The 21,713-nt window shown below is 34.0% G+C and overlaps 1 pseudogene across 1 annotated transcript in view; it reads left to right on the top strand.

Moving 5' to 3' along the window:
- The window catches only part of LOC108290275, a 182,239-nt pseudogene extending 161,365 nt beyond the window's left edge, over window positions 1–20,874 (top strand). The window contains exons 3-4 of the transcript XR_005197106.1: window positions 19,161–19,281; window positions 19,444–20,874. The product of XR_005197106.1 is annotated as a store-operated calcium entry-associated regulatory factor-like (transcript). The remainder of the gene's footprint in view (window positions 1–19,160; window positions 19,282–19,443) is intronic.
- The last annotated feature ends 839 nt before the right edge of the window (window positions 20,875–21,713 follow it).

The following is a 21,713-nucleotide window of genomic DNA, read 5'->3' as shown; positions in this document are numbered from 1 at the left end:
GTTATATTGAAGTAGGCATTAATCAATCTCATTGGGAGAGGGCTTGAAACAAGATACTATTTTTCAAATAAAGTCATTGGCATATTTGATTGTATTTGATTGTAAAGTTAATAGTTTAACTTGGGAAGTATTTTTATACTTAACCAACCGTGTGTCCTCAACGATGTATAATGGTATATCTCAAAATTTATATTTCCTTCTTCTGTCCAAACAAAAATAGTTTCAGACATTTTTGAAATGGTGTATATATGTTGGCAACTTGTGCAAAACTGGTTCTTTAACACTGTTTGAAATCAAAGTAAAACACCACAAAATATTTACAGGAATAAATATCGTTTTAAAAAACATCTCAAAAACAGATTTACTTTAAATTCCCTTTCATGGAGCCAGTAGTCGTAAGTAAAAGTCATGCATATTTTGGGGGAAAGGGTTGTTATTTTTAGAGTATAGATATGTTAATTTAGATTAGAAATACTATTACTTAGTAAAATCCACATGTTAACATACATGTAAAAGACAGTATGAAAGCAAGAGAGAAATTGTAAAAAGAAACAGAAGAGGAAACTACATACATCAGATACCACAGTATAATATATGTACTTTAATAACTTACAGATGCATGCAATTAATATACTATCCATCCCTATTTTCAGTGTGTAACCAGGGGTTACAAAGTTTTTGTTTGTTTTGTCAAATGTAGGTGGACGATTGTGTGTGTGTGTGTGTGTGTGTGTGTGTGTGTGTATGCACAGGCACATGCATGTATATGATACCAGAGTCTAAACAGGAGGGATGTAGAAATGGGTTTTTAACCATAGTTCAGTGTTACTTAATGTTCTTTGACAACAATTTGGAAACATTGAACTACCCTGTATTTAACAAATAAAAATTAAAATAGAATAAATTATTTTTCTGTAAAACCAAGATCTTAGGTTCCTGTAAAAAAAAATTAAAATATAGAAAAACTGGCTTTATAATAATATAAAGGCATTTTTAAAAAGTTGCTTATAAGTCTATTTGAAGATGAGAAGTTGACAGCCCAGGAAGGTTTCAGCTATTTCTATGCTTCTAGGAATAAACAATGGGAAGGGACACTTTTTTAAGTTCTCTGAAAAATGACATATTTCCTCAGTTTCCTAAGTCTTTATACAGCCTATAAAATTTGCTCACACAACAGAAGATTATTTTTCTGGATTGAAGCAGCGCTGTGACTTTTATTTTCCATTTCAAAGACATTATTAACTAACTCCAGATACTCATGCTAGCATAACAAATTCCTCAAGGGAAAAGTTTAGAAGTAGCAGCAACCTTAGAGAGCATCAAGTCCCACCTCTCATTTACTGGTGCAAACTTCTGGCTGCAGCATAGAACAAATGTAAAGCAAATGAGTAAATATATACAGAAATGAAACAGCCACACCAAGCAAAGCATACCCTCTTGCCCCCAATTTCATGGGAAAGAGTTCCTCAATTTCATTTGGTAGCTGGGCTATAATGCTATGGTGCTGCTGCACGCTGCCTGCTGCTGCTCTCTAACCGCTCTGTGCCTTCCTCCATGCTGGTGCCACAGAAAGACAGTGCACACTAGTTTACATTTGCTGTTACAAACTTTGCATCAATTGTGTATCCTCAGTGATGAAGCACTTCTTTGGAGAAAACGTGTTTTTAATGCATTTTTTTTAAAATTTTTAACTGAATTCCCATCACATGATAAAGTATATAATATACTCTGATATCATGTATTTTTAAAGCAAATATATTCTATGATTCAGGAGAATTTTCTGTATCACATATTTTAATATTATATGTCAGTTAGAATCAGTAATCAATTTGATTTGCTGGTTCACAGGAGTTGGCAAGAGGTCAAGGTGAATTAGTGACAAGTTTGAGAAACTTCAAAGACATGTGACTATGTGTTGCTTAACTTAATAAGATATGATTTGAGAAATGCACCATCAAGCAATTTTGTCACTATGTGAACATCATAGTGTCCTTACACAAACCTAGATGGTGCAGCTAAGTACACACCACAGCTATATGGTATAGCCTATTGCTCCTAGGCTACCAACTGTACCACATGGTACAGTAATACACATTGTAGGCAATTGTAACATAAGTATTTGTGTATCTAAACAGAAAAAGTACAGTAAAACTATGGTATAAAGAAATAAAAAATAGTTTCCCTGAATAGACCATTTACCATGAATGAAGTTTGCAGGACTGGAATTAATTCAGGGTGAATCAATCAGTGGTGAGTGAATGTGATGGCCTTAGGACATACACTACTGTAGGCTTTATAAACACTGTGCGCTTAGGCTATCACTAAATTTGTAAAGAAAAAGTTTTTTGATATTAAATTAACCTTAAGTTACCATAATTTTTTTACTTGATATACTTTTTTAACTTTTTGACTCTTGCAAAAATGCTTAGCTTAAAACACACATTGCACAGCTGTAAAAAATATTTTTTTCTTCATATCCTTGTTTTATAAGCTTTTTTCTATTTTTAAAGTTAAAGTTTTCTGGTTTTTTAAATGGTTTAATTTTCTTTAATTAATAACTAAGACAAACCCAAAGTAATTTATAGCTCTAACCCTATCATGAAAAAAAAATAATAATAATAGCTAAGACACAAACACAAACAGGAACCTAGGCCTACACAGGATCGAGATCATCACCATTACTGTCTTTTCACCTCTATATTTTTTCTTACTAGAATGTCTTCAGAGGCAATAACAAATACAGAGCTGTCATCTCCTATGATAACAACGCTGTTTTGGGAATACCTCCTGAAGGACCTGCCTGATACTGTTTTATGGTTATTTTTTTAACAATTAGAAAAAGAACACTCTAAAATAACAATAAAAAATATAGTATGGTGCGCATATATACCAGTTACATAGCTGTTTCTTTTCATTAAGTATTATGCAGTGTACATAATTTTATATGCTAGATTTTTATATGAATGGCAGCACAGTAGGTTTGTTTACCCAAGCATTCCTGTAAAAACTTGATTAATGCCCTATGCTATGATGTTACAATGGCTATGATGTCATTTAGCAATAGGAATTTTTTAGCTTCATCAAAATCTCAAGGACTACCTTTGTACATGTGGCTCCTCCTCGACAACATGGCACACAATTTTAATGAAATTTTTATAAAATAGTATTGAAAGGATGACAGACTGTTTTGCCCCAATTTATCAACAAACAGCCATTGAAATTATCAATCATTGATAAAATTGGAAATATCTTGCATTGCCACTACAATGTAGGCAGGAATGATGTTCAAAAACTGGAAACAATGATAAAATAATTATTTTCTGAATAGAAAAGTATGTGTAAGCCAATGTCAAAGGAAGATTTGACAACATTTCTGTTTATAAAGCAGCTACAAGGCAAGTAATGAGAGGACAATGTCTTTGAACAGAATCTCGATAACACCTCTTAGCACAAGAAAAAATAGTAAATGTCAGACGTAAAATGTTCTAGCTGACAGTGCAACTGTTACTGCCCTTTCATCTCACAGTATTTAGCAGTGACAAATTTAGCAGATAATAATACATGATGCCCAATTAATTTTAATTTTAGATAAAAAACAATGTTTTTAGTATATGTACATCCCTCACAATATTTGGGACATACTTTACTAAGAACATTTCTTACTTATCTGAATTCAGGTTTAACTGGAAGTTCTATATTTTATACTCCACAAACCCCATACTATGTGGAGAGCCTGTCCTAGAAGATTTCATCCCAGTTAACACTTGGCTCCGTTTTTCTGAGAAAACCATGACTGAAACCACTAATTGAAAAACTCCCCGCTTCCATCTCAAACACACTGATTTTTCTTCTCTGAGGTAGTGCTCAGTGCTTGGGTTGCTTCCAGCCTCATCCCCTCTGGGCTGCTGGATGTACAGACTATTCATGAAGTTCATTAGAAATCAAAAAGTATCCCCTTTGAATTGCATACAGAATCAAAGAAATCAGGGAGGGTGAAACAAGACTTTGTGAATTCTGAGCTAGCTTAGTCATCAATGACCAAGGATAAACTAAGAGAAAATACCAGACATTAATAGAAATTGTACTACAGAGAAATAAACCAAACTTAGTTACTCTAAAAATGTCATTCTATAGTTTTTTTTTTTTAAAAAAAAGTACAAGATGGATTTTAAAATATCTAAAATGTCTCTCCAGTAAGATTTAAATTGATACTAAATTTTTAATGTGGAATATAGTAACCATGAATAGATTCTAAGTCCAGAAAAGCAGTCATGAAGACAACAGGAATATTTTTAAGCAATAAAAGCAGTAAAGAGCAGAGGAGATAATGCAGAAAAGTAAATTTTCCATACAAATACCATTTGAAAGGCACAAACATATTTGCTTTTATGGAATTGATATAATTATATAAATAACAAGCCCAAATCAATCAATTAATTAAAATACCATTTCTGTTCATGTTATTATTTTTTAATAAAAGATTTGTAAAAAACTAATAAATATTTGGGAGGCCAAGGTGGGTGGATCATGAACTCGGGAGTTCGAGACCAGCCTGACCAACATGGTGAAACCTTGTCTCTACTAAAAATGGAGTAGGATAGAGTGTAATGGTGTGATCTTGGCTCACTGCAACCTCCAGGGTTAAGTGATTATCCTGCCTCAGCCTCCCAAGTAGCTGGGATAATTGATGCCCACTACCATGCCCAGCTAATTTTTGTATTTTTAGTAGAGATGGGGTTTCACTATGTTTGCCAGGCTGGTTACAAATTCCTGGCCTTCAAGGGATCCACCCATGTTGGCCTCCTATACTGTTCAAATTACAGGTATAAGCCACCATGCCTAGCCTTAATGAAAATTCCTAAGAGAATAAGTATATGTGGCTAATTCATCAAATAGTAACTGGACCCAGTTCTATGTATTTTGTTAATTTTAAGACATTTATTTATCTCAATTACCCTATAAATTAGTTAATATTATTATCTACACTCCACAGCTGAGGAACCTAAGGTACACAGAAGTAAAGTAACTTGCAAAAGTTTACACAACTAATTTGTGGAGGAGCTGGTATTGTTTCTGTCAGTCCTCCCTCTTACGATTGTATATAACACTCAGTATATGTTTACTTTCACAACTAATCAAAGTGAATAATGTTTCACTGTATTTCACCTATATAAATGATAAGCATTCTAATGGGTAGAACCTAGAGTTAAGCAGGAAAAAGTAAGTGTTGAGATTTTTTCACTCTAGTAAAGGAGTGATTCGGTAACACATATTGTGGTCTTTTAATGCTTGTACCTTTAGATGAATCAATTTCCTTTCTGCAATTTATTTCAAAGTAATAGTAATAGTGGAGTTCTAAGATATTTACCAAGTTTTAGATCTCATTTATTAATAATATTGAAATTTGGGATATAGAATAAATTCCCCATTATAATATAATGCTTAAATAAGCAAAGCTGTATTAATAGAGTGGACAAGTACCCAGATATTAGTGTGTTGTGCAGAATTTTAAAATGATACTCCATGGTTTCCTACTTTTATCTCCAGGACTGTAAAATAGCTGAGCTATCACACCCATAATTATGTTAAGTTACATGGCAACAGGAATTTTACACCTGTTGCTAAGGTTACAAGTCAGTTGACTTTGAGTTAATTGAATCAGAGATTATGCAGTTGGGCTTAATGTAATCATGTGAGCCATTCTATCTTGACGAATCTGAGACTTGCAGTTTGTTTTAATGAGAGAGAAAGAACAAACGGAGGAAGGAGGGAAAGAAGGAAGGAAAGGAAGAATGAGGGAAAGGAGGAATGAAGGAAGGAGGGAAAAGAGGAGGGAAAAGAGGAAGGAAAGAAGGAAGGAAGGAAGGAAGGAAAGAAGGAAGGAAAAAAAAAAAGGAAAAATGCATTCCCAGTTTTCAGAGACCATATAGAAGTTTTATCCATAGGAAAAAAAAAAAATGTCTCAAATTTCTGGCGTTTCTAGAAGGTAATCTCCTTCATAGTGGAAAAGGGAGAACGGTATTATGTACCTGTAGAAATCAAAACAGAAATGCCCCCTAAATCCTCATAACCATATATAATGTCAATATGTGAAGTATTCCCTTAAATTCTCTGAAATGTGTATGTATGTTTATTTGCTTAACTGTGAACATCAAGTAAACTGAGTTATTTTTATTCTATGTGAAAATTTTATTTTCTTATTTACATATTCATATGCATTATTAAAGACTGGCTCAATAAATATAATTTTAATGAAACATTAGAAAATATGTTAACTGTAATTTTATTTTTTAGAGTCAAGTAATATTAATATTTTCTATTAATGATTGGGTTAAAGTTCTATATTTATTTTTGTATTCTTAGTTTTTCATAATATATGACATATTGACTATTATTCCACATTGTTTCCTTGAAATTATGATTGTTAACTGTGTTAGTTTTCTATACCTGTAAGAACTACAAATTTACCAACTTAAAACAGCACTCTTTATTAGCTTGCAGTTTTATAAGTAAGTACAGGTTCAATTACGTTGACTACTCAGGGTTTCCCAAGACTAAAGTCAAAGCGTTTATCAGACTGGACTCTTATCTGAGGCATTTAAAAATAATCCAATTATGAGATTGTGATGGTTAATACTGTCAACTTGATTGGGTTGAAGTATGCAACGTATTAATCCTGGGTGTGTCTGTGAGGTTGTGCCAAAGGAGATTAACATTTGAGTCAGTGGGCTGGGAAAGGCAGATCTACCTTTAATCTGGGTGGGCACCTTCTAATGAGCTGCCTGCATGGCTAGAAAATAGGCAGGCAGAAAAATCTGAAAAGAGAGACTAGCCTACCCTCTCAGCCTACATCTTTCTCCTGTGCTGGATGCTTCCCAATACCAAGTTGACAATACTTTGCAGGGCTAGGGCAAAGTTCTCCAGAAGGCCGTGTATTCTCTTAATCCGTGTCCAATAATGATACTGTTTCCTTCATAGCCAGGATTCGCAAGTCCAGGAAGCAAGGGGTGAAAGTTGAAGTGGCACTGATCACCATCACCCCTAGTGATCCTCTGACAAAACTTTCGCTTCCTCTTCCCTCAACATTACATTCTGCTGGCCTAGATGTCTTAGTTCCATAGGGAGAAACACTGCTACCAGGAGACACAACAATGATTCCATTAAGCTGGAAGTTAAGATTGTCACATGGACACTTTGGGCTCCTTGTACCTTTAAGCCAACAGGTTAAGAAAGGAGTTACAGTGTTGGCTGGGGTGATTGACTTGGACTATCAAGATAAAATCAGTCTATTACTCCACAACAGAGGTAAGGAAGATTATGCATGGAAGACAGGAGATCCATTAAGGCGTCTCTCAGTATTACCATGCCCTGTGATTAAGATTAAGGTCAATGGGAAACTACAGTAGCCCAATTCAGGCAGGACTACAGATGAACTAGACCCTTCAGGAATGAAGGTTTGGGTCACTCCACCAGGACAAAAACCAAAACCTGCTGAGGTGATTGCTGAAGGTAAAGGGAATGCAGAATGGGTAGTAGACTAAGACAGTTATCAACACCAGCTATGATCACGTGATCAGCAGCAGAAATGAGGAATGTAATTGTCATGAATACTTCCTCCTTTTTTTGTTAAAAACATGTTTGTGCATTAAGAAAATGTTTTCATTGTATTTCCTTTCTCTTTTATCATGTGCCATAAGATTTATTGACTTCACATCAGCATTTAAGTATTGTTAAGTTTAGTAGTATTTGGGTTCAGGATTGGTGTGCTTCTGGTTGTATGAAGGATAGTTGTATTATGTTAGGTCACAATTATGACCTTATTATTGTCTTTATTTAATTATTATATATCATCTCAGGAGATGTGTATGGGATCAAGTTGACAAGCGGTGGACTTGTGATGGTTAATACTGAGTGTAAACTTGATTGAATTGAAGGATACAAAGTATTAATCCTGCGTGTGTCTGTGAGAGTCTTGCCAAAGAAGATTAACATTTGAGACAGTGGGCTGGGAAAGGCAGTCCCACCCCTAATCTGGGTGTGCAGAATCTAATCAGCTGTCAGCATAACTAGAATATAGGCAGGCAGAAAAATGTAAAATGAGAGACTGGCTTATCCTCCCAGTCTACATCTTTCTTCCATGCTGGATGCTTCCTGCCCTCAAACAAGGGACTCCAAGTTCTTCAGTTTTAGGCCTCGGACTGGCTCTCCTTGCTCTTCAGTTGGCAGACAGCTTATTGTGGGTGATTGTGATCATGTGAGTTAATACTTAATAGTATTAATAGTAATAATTATATATATATATTTATGAAAACATATATATATATATACACATAAATATATATACATACATTTCATTAGTTCTTTCCCTCTAGAGAACACTGAGTCATACAAGCACTAAAAACAGTATTGGCTAAATAATAAGTACTCAATTAACATTAGTAATATTAATTAATATTAGCCAAAGTATAATAATGCCATATATTGCCATGAAATAAAAATAATATCATTGCATTGGAGTTCTCCATCCCCAGCTGAAAGTTTTTCTGAGTTTTTTCTGTAATTGAACATTAGTGTGTTTGCTCTGGAAAAAATTTCAAATGAAATAATCTGGTGAAATATTTTCTTTAAAACTATAAGGTTAGGTAATAAAAGAGTGAAGCTGTAGCAAGAGAAAAAAAAAACCTAAGCCAGGATTTCCAATTGTCACTATGTAGTACAGTGACACTTCTAAAAGTTGAAGTATATTGGGACCTTGTATTTCTGATTCAGTGGTTCAGTAGAAATTGAAACTTTGTGCATGCTTCCACAGGATGTTAATGCCATTGTTCTGTCCACCACATTTGTATAGAAATGTGTTAGAAAACCTCATCATAAATTTAAAGAATAGGGACACTGAAAAGTGATATATTTCACTAACAACTTATCTAAATATATTTCAAATGTATTTATATGAAAGAAAACGATAACTTGAACATCATATATTAAAAATCAAATGTTCTGTGAAGTATTTTATATGTAATATATTGCATTTTTAAAGTAAACCTTTAAAAGTCATCATTCTATATTCTGTAATTTATCCTCAAATTAACGTAATCAAATTACCTTCATAATATGAAGAAAGCAATATTAAAATTAATTTAAATAATATCAAAATCTTCTAGTAGAATAACTCATTTTTTCATTCATTGTTTCCATTGATGTATCAAACAAACATAATTACTTTTCATTAAGTAGGATATATCCTGGTAAAAATGGTTATAATTAAGGTTCATTTTATATCAGAGTATCAGGGAAGGTCTCTGAAAAAGTAATGTTAAGCTAAAGAATAAATTAATTTTATTGATAAAAAGAATGGAAGGGTGGTGGAAATAACCTCCTGTCTGCCATCTAATAAAAACAAGCTATGTAAATTTGATTATAAAAGGTGGTATCACAGCAAACCTTTTGCTAATCTGTTATTGGTCTTTATTTCCTATCTTACTGCTGCTGATTTACAGGAATTATTTTAGCCCCTTAAATTTTACATATTATTGGTTGTTATAATTTAGGCAGAGTTGTTATATATTTGCCCAATTAATAATAAAGAAGACAGTTCCTCAACACTTTGTCTATTTCAGGAGACGTATGAACTATTCACACTTTGGGTGTTTTATTATTTGAAGGAGAAATAATTACTTATTTAATTAGTGATTAGAGGCAAATAATTTTAAACATCAATTGCTGAAACAGTCAACTTTTAAAGTTATTTTTCTCTATATAACTATTATTAATATAAGTACATTTTTGCTAAATGCTTCCTTTATTTGTGATTCATGGATTTCTGTATTATTGGGACTACTCAGAAATATACAACACATAATTAAAGAAATGTGTTCTTTCATCTAGTTTACCTTACACAACAGTCATTGTCATAATATTATTGCCAGAGTTTCTTGATATATATTATACATTTTGTTAGATATTAAGGTTATTGTTATATATTTGCCGAAGATGTATTTACTAACATTTGAAATAATGCCTTAATACAATTGATGATTGCACAACATGGGTTTGAACTGCAGGGATCCATTTATATGTCAATCTTTTCCAATAAAAGTTACAATGAGAGTGCCTAACACTTCCTCCCCCCTTCCACCTTCTTCACTGCTTCTGCCTCTGCCTTCCCGAGACAGAAAGACCAACCCCTGCTCTTCCTTCTCCTCAGATTGCTCAATGTGAAGATGACAAGGATGAAAAATTTTATGATAATCCACTTTTATTTAATCAATAGTAAATATACTTCCTCTTCCTTAAGCTTTTCTTATCATTTTCTTTTACCTAGCTTACTTTAGTGAAATAATATACTATATAATATATAAAACATATAAAATATAAGTTGTTTATATTATAGGTAAGGTTTCAGAGCAACAGTAACCTCTTAACGGTCAAGTTTTGGGGGAATAAGAAGTTATATGGAGATTTTTGAGTGCACAAGCGTCCTTGTTCAAGGGTCAACTGTATTTCACATAATTTTACTGATCAAACATGATTATGTATTTGAAGGGAGAATATTATTGGTGTAGACCTCAGTCGTGATTTCCAGGCATTTAAATCAAACGGTTTACTTGATATATTTATCTGGACATCCCACAGTTCAAACTCAACACATGCAAAAATAATCCCTTAGTTTCCCACCCGTAATCTGTTTCTCATTTAATAATACTGCTATGATGAAGTATACAATCTTTCTTCATTCACTCAAATAAAAGCCCCTTTGTCCACATATTATATTTAACAGTGACCACATTTCCTTATTACTACTACTGTCACGTATCTCTTAACTGAGTCCCACTTTCTTAATTCCGGACTCCATTGTCTCTTGTATGCATTTTTTTTTCAAGGACTTACTGTTTTCATTTTTATTTTCTATTAAAATTAACACTCTTCTGAAAAGATTGGTGTTGGTGTTTTTGTTGTTGTTTTGCCTACCCTCAACTTCTTATTCACTACCTAAAAGATTTGGCACTCCCCCTTTTGTACTCAAAAGCACACTAGCCATCAGGTAAGCTTAAATGAGCTGTACCTAGGCCCTATAAAGATTGCTCTTTCTTCCTTTCATGGGGTTATTTCACAGGCCTCAATAGTTTGTTCATCAGATTTGCTTATTAGTTCAGCTGAAGATTTGAGGAGAACCGTATGCAAATATCTGTGACATTGTCTCTGTGTAGCTTTCTCCCTCCTGGGTACTTTGCCTTAACATTTCTACTCCTCTTCATTTTCCCAAGCAATTGTCACCTCACACTTTGTCTCCCCAAACTCTGTCTCCTCAACTCAGGTAGTTAAGGAGCTTGACAAATGTTCAAGTAGGAAGCTAGGACAGTTGTGGGGCTCACTTCATTTATTTCCCTTCTTTGAGGATTACTATCATGAACTGCATGTTAGTCAATATATGAAAACCATTTCCTTATAAATAAGTCTGCTTTGTGATTTAAGTCGGGAGGCTTAATTTTATCTTTCTTACTCAAAAATGCACCTGGAAGGAGATGTCTACTGTTTTGTTTCCTTTAAGAATTTTCAGATTCTAAAACTACCCAAAGTAAGAGTCTAAGAAATTAAGGAGAATAATTTCTACAAAGCAAAATAGTTTCCAGATGTCTCACATATCTGAGAAGTTAAAAAAAAAAAAAAAACTGTAAAGAAGTTAACCAGAGAAATGAAAATTATAAAAATAATAATGCAATAATTAAAATTAAGGGCTCAACAGTATATTGAACAGAGGAGAAAGAACACTGAAGAGCTGAAAAACTGTGAAATTGAAACACTGAGAGCTAAAATAATTTAAAAGTGTAATACAGAGTTAAGATTTTTGGGATAGAATGAAAAGTTCTGAAAAATAAGCAATGATGTCTTAGAGACAAAGAAAGCACATGTGACAAAAGCATCAAAAAGGGGTGATATATCAGCCCACCTAACCATCTAAGCTTTTATTTAACTATGTATAGAATACACACTTTTTTGTCATATGTTCATCTGCTATTAAAAACAAGTTATGTAAAGACTAAGTTTAAGAAGAATAAAGATGTAACTCCTCACATTAAAAAGCATATTTTGAGCAGTGAGCTAGATAAAGAAAAGTAAATTCCTATCTAAAATATTTAAGTTGTGTAAAATAGGGTTATTTAGCAGCTGGACTGGGAATGCTCTATCCTTATCTTTGGGGATTTAAAAATTTCTGGTGTAGACTCTTGGATAAGATAAGGGCAGTAGGGTTTACAGCATGCCGTTTAGTTTGTAACTTCCCTAGCAACCCCCAGGGCCAGTTTGTTTACTGACAGTCTTCACCCAGCATAATCTGTTAGACAGTCTGGCTTGACCAGAAAGGCATAAATGACTCCACTGGGAACACATGCCTTGAGCTTTCCTGAAGGACAGATCTTGTTGATTCAAACTGGAGAAGTGTGTTTACGTATGTATAGGGGCCCTAGTACACTTCCACGTAGATACTTCTACAGCCTCAGATGCTTGCCTATGCACTCTTTCTTGCTCTAGTTTATCCTTTGACTTCTAATGAAAACTCTTAGATGTACATGCTGTATGGATTTTTGTGAGTTCTTTCAAATATTCACATTTCTGAAACTTTTGTGATTGTTAAAATATAAGACCTTGAAAATGGTGAGAAAAAATTTCTTCAAAAATTCCCATGAAAACAGATAACAGATGAGGACCAGATTTGATGAATAGCCACTCTCTGTCAAAAACAGAAGTAACTTGGATATTATTTTATTAACGAAAAAGTATCTGAGACAGGTATCAATCAATTTAGGGGTTTATTGCCAAGGTTAAGACCACAGCGGATGACACAGCCTCAAGAGGTCCTGAGAACATATGCCAAAAGTGCCAAGTGGGTTACAGCTTGATTTTATAGTTTAGGGAGACAGCAATTACAGGCAAATATATTAATCAGTACATGTAAGGTATATATTGCTTTGGGCCAGAGAGGTGGGACATCTTGAAGCCAGTGCTTCCAGATCATAGGTGGATTCAAAGATTCAATGATTGGCAATTGGTTGAAAGAGTTAAGCCCTCATGGAAAAGTTGAATTCAATATAAAACAATGCTTTTTAATGAGGCTGTGGAAGCCAAGGATCTTGTTGGGTACATGAAGCCTCCACAAAGCAGGCTTAGAGAGAACAGACAGTGAATGTCTCTTATTAGAACTTAAAAGGTGTCAGACTTTCTGGAAAGATCTAATCTGGGAAGCAGGTTCTCCTTTTTTCTTTTCCTTTTTTTTTCGAGACAGGGTCTCACTCTGTCCCTCAGGCTAGAGTGCAGTGGCAGGATCTTGGCTCACTGTAACCTTCACTTCCTAGGTTTAAGCAATTCTTCTGCCTCAGCCTCAGCCTCCCAAGTAGTTGGGATACTGGCCCATACCATCATGCCTGGCTAATTTTTGTGTTTTCAGTAGAGATGGTATTTTGTCATGTTAGCCAGGCTGTTGTTAAACTCCTGACCTCAAGTGATCAGCCCGCCTTGCCCTCCCAAAGGGCTGGGATTACAGGCTTGAGCCACCATGTCCAGCCTGGAGATTCTTTATAGAATGAAAATTTCCCCCTCAGTAGACAGCTTTGCAGGGCCATTGTAGTATATGTCAAATAAATATATTTTAGGGAAAATTATTTGATTTCCATTAGACCTATTATTTGCCTACACCAATGACACTAGACAAGTCAGGTTGCAATTTGGTATCTTATTGTTACAAAGAGTCTGTTTCGTCAGCCTAAAGAACTCTGTTTTAATGGTCAAATGTGCCTAAACTCCAAAGGGAGAAGGGTATCGTGAGATCTGTATGACTTCCCCTTCCCATCACACTCTCAACTACTTTTTGGGGTCTTGATTCTTGATAAACAGAGTTCTTAATTGTATTGTCTAATTCATTATTATTTTCCAATCTGGTTAATGCTTTTACTGTGCTTAGGTTAAGAAAATACTCTTACTTGAGGTCATAAAGATATTAACCTAGTTTACCTTCTAGGAATTTTATGAACTGTGAAAGCTAAATGCCTACCTTTTATATTTAGATACACAGTTTGCGTGGAAATAATTTTAATGTATGTTGTGAGTTAGCGGTTAAGATTCAAATTTTACTTTATGGACATCCACCCCATCTTGCACCAATGTTTGAGAAGACCATCCATTTCTTCTATGAAACTTCATAAAACTTGTCACAAATCTAGTGAGCTTTCCTATGTGAAAGAATTTTGTGTTGTATTATATTTTATTGGTCTATTTGTCTATTCTACTGCCAATATTTATTGTAGCTTAATAATAACCCTTACTATTTGTTTAAATAAATCCTACTTTGGCTCTTTTTATTCTATATAAATTTAAAATTACCTTGTTCCATTCCAAAAATTCTGTGGTTAAGTATGGGACTATGTTGAATCTATAGACATATTTGGGAAGAAATAACTTATCCATTATATTAAGTATTCTATTTCATAACCATTTATATCTTCTTATTATATATTTTTCATGTATTCTCAATAGTATTTTGCAGTGTTCTAAGCAGAATTCTTTTCAACTTTTCATTGGTTAGTTTTCTCAGTGTTTTGTTGCTATCTTAAGTATTTTCATGCTAATAATTTAGTTTTAAAACTCAACATATATTATGAATTGGCTTTGCATATATATCCCCTTAATACTTTTCATTGTTCATAGGTGGATTCATTCAATGTTCAATTCAGAAAATCAAGTTATGTTTGAATAATAGTTTTCATGCTTCTCTTTTAACTGTTTTTGCTTTTTCTCTTAATGCAGTTAATAAAAATATATGATTATTTTAATAAATCTAAAAATGCATTCAATAACTCAATAACCAGTCATTATAAAAGATTTTGGAAACTTAGAGATCTAAAGTAAATGTATTAATCCAAGAAAGCTACAGAAATTCTATAGCAATTGTTATTCTTAATAATGAAATAATGAAAAAGTTCTCTCGAAATTGGAATGAGAAAAGGATACTTGGATTAACACATCTATTCAACATTGTATCAATAATGGGGATTGAATTTGCTAATATTTTATCAACAACTTTGCCATATATGGGTAAATGAAATATTGGGCTATATTAATGGTATAAAGTTTATACTGAACTCAAATAAGAATTAAGTATATTCGTGTTCACTTTCTCTTCTCTGGAAGAGTTTCTGTAGGGTTTACACAATTAATTTCTTAAATGTAGAATTCAGCAGGGAAGCTATCATTGATTAATGATATTTTCAAAGGAATATTTTTAATTTTGAATTTAATATTTTAATAAAGACAGGAATATTCAGATTTTATTTGGACAAGTTTTTTCTTGAATTTTGTGCATTTCAACTAAATTTTCAAATATATTTTTGGCAAAACATTTTATATAGCATTCTTTTCTAATTTGTTCATACTTACTCCCAGTTTCCTTGATTTGTCTTGGCTGCGGTATATATGCATAATTGTTTTTATAAAAACTAGCATATAGATTTCTTAATTTTATTTTAGCCCATTTGCATTCAAGGTTAATATTGATATGTGCAGATTTGATCTTGTCATCATGTCGTTATCAGATTATTGTTACACATTCTTCACTTTTTATTACTTGTTATCCTAGAGATTGCAACATAAATCTTGACATCAGATTTAATATTAATACTTTGCCACTTACTAGAAATGCAAACTACTTAAGATCTTTTACCATCTCTCAATATATATGTCATTGTTGTTTATTTTAGCATTATGTACACTTTAGACTTTCCAATACCATATTATTATTTTATAAAGTTAGTTTCCATTAATGTTCATTCAATCCAGATATTTATACTTTCTTTGGCTTTCACTTTTTCCTGCATATCTAACCCTTCCATCTGATACTATTTTTTGTCTATAGAGAAAACACTTTTTATTATTTCCTTTGAGTCTGTGCTGGGATGGATGAATATTTTTAGTTCTTTTTTTTGCTTTTTTTTTTTGTTTATTTCCCTTAAAAATAGGAATTTTACCTCTGATATGTTTTCTTAGGCTTAAGATAAAGAATTGTTGATTGCAAGTCATTTTTTTTTTTTAGCACTTTTAACATATCCTTCCATTATTTTCTGGCTTCTATTGTTTATTAGGAGACAGTTACAGACTTTGTTTCAGTTTTTCTCAGATGTGTATGTCTAGCAGTTTTCTTTGTATTTATAACATTGATAATTTTAAAAGATCTTGAAAAATCCAAACCATTATCTCTTTCAGTATTACTGTGCTGATTTTTTCTCTCTTTTTGAAACTACAAAAATATATGTGTGATATTTCTCACCACTTGCCTTTGTCTCTTATTTTTGTCTTTATTTCCTTGCTGCCTTTGTCTCTTATTTTTGTCTTTATTTTCTTGCTGCCTTTTCTGTTTCAGTCTGAATGTATTATTTTGACCTGTGTTCCAATTCCCACTGAATTATTATCAGCTTAGGCATTATGCCCCTAAACCCATTTTTTTTAGTTTTAAGTTTCATTTATTGCAGTACTCAGTTCTATCATTTTAACATACTTTCAAATTTTCTACCCCAAATTACCATTTTATAAATCTTTTTATCATCATTTTATACTCTTTTTTTTAAAAAGATGTGCCTGATGACAACACTGTCTAACTTATCCTTGCACGTTATTTCAATGGTTTGTTTTTGCTTTTTCTTTTATTTCAGGCAAATGTCTCTTTATATGTTTGGTCATTAAATATTACAAAGATATATTAAGACTCTTAATGATCCTACTTTTCTTCACAGAAGTTATATTTTTATACATGTGGTGGTCACTTATGCTTAGATACTTATCAGTCCTCATAGAATTAATCAATTATAGAGTTGATTTAAACCTAAGCTTTAGTTCTTATGGGATATGTTTCTAGTTTGCTTTTATTTTTTAGATATAGACACTTAGGAATCCAATTTATGCTAGGGCCTTTATCACAGGTCTTTCTTTAGACTTTACCGAAAATATAGCCTCCGAACCTACAATTCTTTGAAAATACTTTTCAGATTCTCAGATTCTCAAACACTGCTTTAGGCAATGACTATTATTTCAAATGGAAATGATGCACACGGATGAATCATACTTTCATCGCTTTCCTCCCTTCTAGGATCTTGGGCCAACAATTCCTTTACTGTCTTGAAGGCTCTCTGATATTTTAAATCAAATTAGAGAGTTATTTTTTTCATATTTCAGTAAGTCAAAACCATCTCAATTTCCAGCTGAAGAACATTTAGTGTTATTAACAAATAAAAGGTGATACATATGCAGACAAAATGCAAAGAAGCAAAAATTATCCCAAAGCTAATGCAAGACATACTTGATTTTGTTAATAGTTTGTTGAGTCAGAAAATGGTGGACCATTCAAGAATGTTATTGAGATAATTGTTTACATGGCAAAATAGTAAGTTACAAGTATATACTGCCATGCACAGTATAAATTCCAAGTCTATTAAAAAATTAAAAGCACACCCTAAATAGAATAAAATAGCTGATATTATTTATATAATTTTCAGGAAGAGAAGATATTCTTAAGTGAACATTCACACGCACACATAACACACACACACACACACACACACACACACACACACCCCTTCAAGGAAACATTAATGTATTTAACCATATTAAACATAAAATTATTCCATCTGTCAAAAGCCTTCATGAACAAGATAAAAATGCCAGCTAGAGACAAGAAAATCATTTTTGTTATGTATTTAACATGAAAATGTATGTCCAAAATAAGAATTTCAAGTGTAGAAAAAAAATCAAAGAAAATTAATATGCAAGCCATAAGAAAATAAACTTGTAAGAGATGATAAGTCCCATTATTAATTATGGAAATATAAGTTAAACCTACAGGACATTCTTCCCTATCCATCAAAATGGCAAAAGTTGGACATTAAAAATTTTGGTAAATATTGGAGAAAGAATTCTCTTGCACTATTCATAGATCATACAAATTGTTACAACAGTTTTAAAGTTAGCTTGATAGTTTATAGAATATTCATAGATGCTTATGCCCCATAATCTAAAAATGTTTTAAGTCTATATCTTTGAGAAATTTTACCATGTTCGTACATGAAAACATACTTCAGCATTGCTTCTTATAGAAAAAAATGGAGATTATCTAAATGACCAATCGGAATGAATCGATTTTTTAATATATTTTGGATTACCTCATTTCTTTGCTATCAATTTCTAACTAAAACAGAATTGAATGTGGGCTCCTCTTATCCTACTATAACACTTCACCCTTTCTCCAAAACTCTAAGAAATTACCATTGTTTTACATAAATTTTGTAGGACATGTATCCAAAGAAGAAACCTATAATTACAGGTGATCATTTCGTCTTGCCCTGTGTCCCTGCACATCTCTCTAAGCAGGAAAAAGCATTGTAGGACGTTCTTTCTTCACACTCTGTCACCCAGGCTGGAGTGCAGCGGTGCGATCTCTGCTCACTGCAACCTACCCTCCCTGGTTCAAGCAATTATCCAGCCTCAGCTTCCCAAGTAACTGGGACGACAGGTGTGCGCCACCATGCCCAGCTATTTTTTTGTCTTTTTTTTTTTTTTTTTTTTTTTTTAGTACAGACGGGATTTCACCATGTTGGCCAGGATGAGTCTCTCGATCTCTTAACCTCGTGATCCGTGTGCCTAGGCATCCCAAAGTGCTGGGATTACAGGCGTGAGCTACCGCGCCCGGCCTCTTTTCTCACATTCTTACCTTCCATACATCTTTAAGTCATCCATTAATCCACTAAGGGCTATATGTGTACGGATTAGTAAAACTGAGTTTTAATCTTATATTTTCCCACATTAGCTTATTTTGCTTTGTTTCTAACTAACTAGACATGTGAGCATGCGAAGGCTGAGGCCAGTGACAAGCACTTGTTACATTTTTAAGTATGTACTGTGTAGGAAGAGGGGATAGGAAAATACAGAGAGTTGACTCTTTCTCTACTTCATTAGTCTTCTTGCTAAATCTCCACAGATGGTGATATTCTCCTTTCCTTTTCCCTATGCTTTCATTCATTTCGCCAGCATTTGGGGTGTGAAAACAGCTGCTGAAACTGGAGATTAGAGATGAGTAGTAATGGCACAAGGTTAGCTTTAAATTTTTTTTTTTTTTACCTTCTAAGTCTTCTTCGGAAAAAGCAGAAGCAGCTCTTCCCTTCACCGGCGGCAGAAGTGCCGGCGTCACCACGCAGCGCAGCACAGCGCAGCGCAGCGCGCGCTACGGCACCCGCGTTCGGCACGCAGGCGCCTGGCCGCCCGGCGCCATCTTCACCCAGCGCGATGGCCACAGCCTGCGGGCCGGGAGCGGACAGAGACTGCCTGCTCTTCAGCCTGCATTTGCTTCTGCTGACCGCGGACACTGCCCTGGGCTGGAACAATGCTGAGAGAAGGTAAGACCGACTTAAGATATTGCATACAAATTTGGGAAAACTGTGGTGATCTGTGAAGGCTATGAGTCCTCTGAAGACCAGTATGTACCAAGAGGCTCCTGTGGTTTGGGGTATGATTTAGATTATACGGAACTCGGCCTGCAGACACTGACGGAGTCTGGAAAGCAGCACGGCTGTGCCCCTTTCTCTGATTATTATTACAAGTGGTACTCGACGGATTCCTGTAGCATGGGTGGATTCATCACCATCGTGATGCTCCTCAGGATCATCTTTGTAGTCTATAAGCTGTTCCGAGTGATAAGCAGTATTCTCCTCCACCGTATTCTGAGTATCCTCCATTTTCCCACCGTTAACAGAGATTCACCAACTCAGCAGGTCCTCCTCTCCGAGGCTTTAAGTCTGAGTTCATAGGACCACAGAATACTGGCCCTGGTGCAACTTCAGGACCAGGATTCTGGACTGGCTTGGGAACTGGTGGAATGTTAGGATATTTATTTGGCACCAATAGAGTGGCAACACCCTTCTCGGACTCCTGGTACCCGTCCTATCCTCCCTCCTAATCTGACAAATAGAATAGTCGCGTTTACTCACCCCTTCGTGGAGACTCGGGCGGCAATTCATCATGTTCAAACTCAAACACGAAAACCAGAACTGCATCAGAATATGGTAGTACCTGGAGTCGATAAAGCAGAAAGTTGAAGTCAAACATTAGATGCAGACATTTCAGATTTTTTTGTCACTTTCTCTTTAGAAAAAGTGCTACCTGTTAAAAATTGGGAAAAGGGAACATTCAAAAGTTCTGTGGTCTTTTGTCCTGTATAGCTCTTTGTATTCTATTATTTGGGGCTAAATGTTTGTGTTGTATGCAGTGTAACATGCAGATGTATATTGTAGTTTTTGAAAGTGATCATTACTGCGGAATGCTAAAAAGCATTAATTTCTAAAACCTGTGATGCCCTAAGAAGCATTAAGAATGAAGGCATTGTACTAATACAAACTGAGTACAGAATATTTCAGTCTTAGGTGGTTGTAGCTGATAAGTTATTACCTCATAGAGACTATAATGTTATATTTGGTATTATATTATTTTGTTTCTGCCGTTCTTCAAACATTTAAATCAAGCTTTGAACTAATTATACTAATTTCTGGGTTCTGATTACTTTTGAGCTCTGAAGCTTTGAATCATTCAGTGTTGGTGATGGCTTTCTGGTAAGTGAATATTACCTTCTGTAGGAAAAGGTAGAAAATAATAATCTAGAAGGTTGTTGTGAATGACTGTGTGCTGGCAAAAATGTTTGAAACCTCTATATTTCTTCAGTTCATAAGAGGTAAAGGTCAAATTTTCCATCAACAATCTTTTAATAACAAAAGCATGCAGTTCTCTGTGGAATATCAAATATTGTTGTAATAGCCTGTTTCAATCTTAAATTTAAAAAAATAAATAAAACAAGGGGTTTAGTCTGGAAAAAAAAGAAAAAGCAGAAGCAGGAACTTGCAAGATTAGGAGATTAAAAATTAAACACAAAAATAACAATGATGAAGAAGGAATAGAAGGTGAAAAACAGTTGTATTTTAATACGGAAAAGGAGTAAGAGACAGAAGAAGGTAGGAATTTGTGTCACCAAAGGATACACGTACTGATGATTGCTCTATATCCTCTGATGGAAGTGATTTGGGGTTTCTCTTCAGCATTACTTTTATAGCCACCATTTTCTAATTTTTGATAACTTTTTCTCAATCTTTTCTAAATCACCTTCTGGTAATTTGAATCTTCCTTTCCTGATCACATATATTATGGGATAGCTTCTTTAGAAATAGTTCCCAAGGAGGGGAAAAAAGTATCCGAATGATTTAAGTTTGGAATCTTGTGGTGAAAATGGAGTGATGTGATTTCTGGTCCTATTCCATGGTGTGAATTAAGTACTCCAGCAGTGATGTATTTGTAAGAGATTGTGAGTCTGCTGCATAGTCTTTTCTCTTATCTGGGTCACTTCCTGATGCCAAGTCCTTCCTCAAACTCTAAAGGAACAACAACAACAAAAAAAAACTGTGGAGAAGTGTCCCGACCACAAATCAGTTATATTGATTTGACGCCCATTGTTAAAATTAGATATAATTCTTAATTTCTCATTTTGTTGGAAGTTACAGTATAGAATGTACATTTTTAATAGAAATAATTATAGAAATACTTCAGAATAATGGTTCTATTACTAGTTGTTCAAATAACCAGCTGTGTTATTTAAGACAAGCTATTTTACTTCTTTAGACCCCAGGATCATTAATTCT

Source organism: Cebus imitator, unplaced genomic scaffold (genome assembly GCF_001604975.1).
Source record: "Cebus imitator isolate Cc_AM_T3 unplaced genomic scaffold, Cebus_imitator-1.0 Scaffold428, whole genome shotgun sequence".
Lineage (NCBI taxonomy): Eukaryota > Metazoa > Chordata > Mammalia > Primates > Cebidae > Cebus > Cebus imitator.
The sequence above is the reverse complement of the archived record's forward strand: the minus strand, read 5'-3'. Positions and strand labels throughout refer to the sequence as shown.